General features: G+C 44.8%; 1 pseudogene; it reads right to left on the bottom strand.

Annotated features, from left to right (window-relative positions):
* Positions 1-508: 508 nt before the first annotated feature.
* LOC111655459 (ATP-binding cassette sub-family B member 6 pseudogene) lies at positions 509-1,375 on the bottom strand (annotated as a pseudogene).
* Positions 1,376-1,427: the final 52 nt, after the last annotated feature.

The raw sequence follows: 1,427 nt of genomic DNA, 5'->3' as shown, positions 1-1,427 counted from the left end.
AAAAGGCTTTAGTCTTATGCTCTACTGGTGTTTTGCACTTTTGACATGCAAGCTTTCTCGCCTCGTTAGCAGGGTGGATACTTTGTTACACCTGAAACACGAATGGCTGCATAGCTTTGAGCAGAGTGACTCATAAGACATGCAGATCTTTGAAAAATAACTAACCTTTGGCCCGTTGGACTACTAAAACACATATCACTGAGATTATAAAATACTAACTGTGAAAAGAGTTTTATCACTATGCAGAATAAGAACATACACTATCAGTGCATTCTTGGATTAACATTAGAGAAACTAAGTTAATAAAGCTTATGAATAGATAGAAAATCCTAAATACAAAATCTTGAATAGATAGGAATGGAGATAAACTGCCATTCACAAGCTGCATGCTAGTATAGACAACAGTGGCTCAGCCTGGAAATAGTGTTAAAACATCACGCCAAGCACTGTCGAGTCTGTCTTTTTCTATTTTAAAATCGAAGGCTGAAAAAAATGAATCTTCTCTTACCTGCTGTTGATTGTTCTCCAGCGCCCACCACCAGTGAGGACTGTACCAGGATATGAAGGCTAAGTTCTCAGCTGAGAAAGCCAAGGCCCAGAAGAGCAGGAGGACCGCGCTGTGCCCCCTTGACCGGTCCATCACCAGGACCCTGCGTCTCTCCACCCTGAGCAGTGCTATAGCCCAGGCCCAGGCCAGCACAGAGAAGCAGCCATACAGCAGCACATAGCCTGGGAGCTCTCCTCCGCTGGCAGCCCGCCACACTGTCCCACTCAAAAACTGGAGGAGGAGAAGGATGGAGACAGCCTGCTGGAAACCATAGAGGCGGGTGCGTGGGATGAACTTGGGTTCCATTGCTGTGCCATATTTCTGGTAGAATATGCAGTGGATGGTGCCGAGGAAGAAGGCGATGGTGAGCAGGATGGTGGGGACCAGCGTGAAGTAGAAGCAGGGGGAGATACCTTCATCCACCCAGGTGTGGGAGATGGAGGCATTGGCTTCGCAGTAGCTCTGCATAAACACCATGGCTGGAGCTGGGGAGAGACAAATGATTTCATTAGAGATGTGAAACAACCACTGATTAAGTGCAAAGACTAAACAGCTTAAACCTCCAGAACTCAGGAAACATGCTACAAAATAAAATAGAGCCTTATAACTACTAACCTTATAACTAAAATATCCTCCAAACAAAGCAAGAGTCCCTCTCTTTTAGATCCAACACACACTTGGCTGTCTGCTTGGCTCTGTTATATTTGGCTGTGACTTCACTGACATTTAGTAGCTGAGTCATGGTTCACTATTGCACCTGCTTTTGCTGCTGGTTATAAATCACCACCACACAACCCATTTACCAACCATTACCGGAATGTTTGCCAAATATGGTGGGCAAAAACACTTCATACGAATGACAATTTAAGTGTAAACTGTT

This window comes from Seriola lalandi, unplaced genomic scaffold (assembly GCF_002814215.2).
Source record: "Seriola lalandi dorsalis isolate HSWRI2012SDOR001 ecotype SW California unplaced genomic scaffold, Sedor1 jcf7180001975460, whole genome shotgun sequence".
NCBI classification, from domain to species: Eukaryota; Metazoa; Chordata; class Actinopteri; order Carangiformes; family Carangidae; genus Seriola; species Seriola lalandi.
This window is presented reverse-complemented; position numbering and strand designations above follow the sequence as displayed.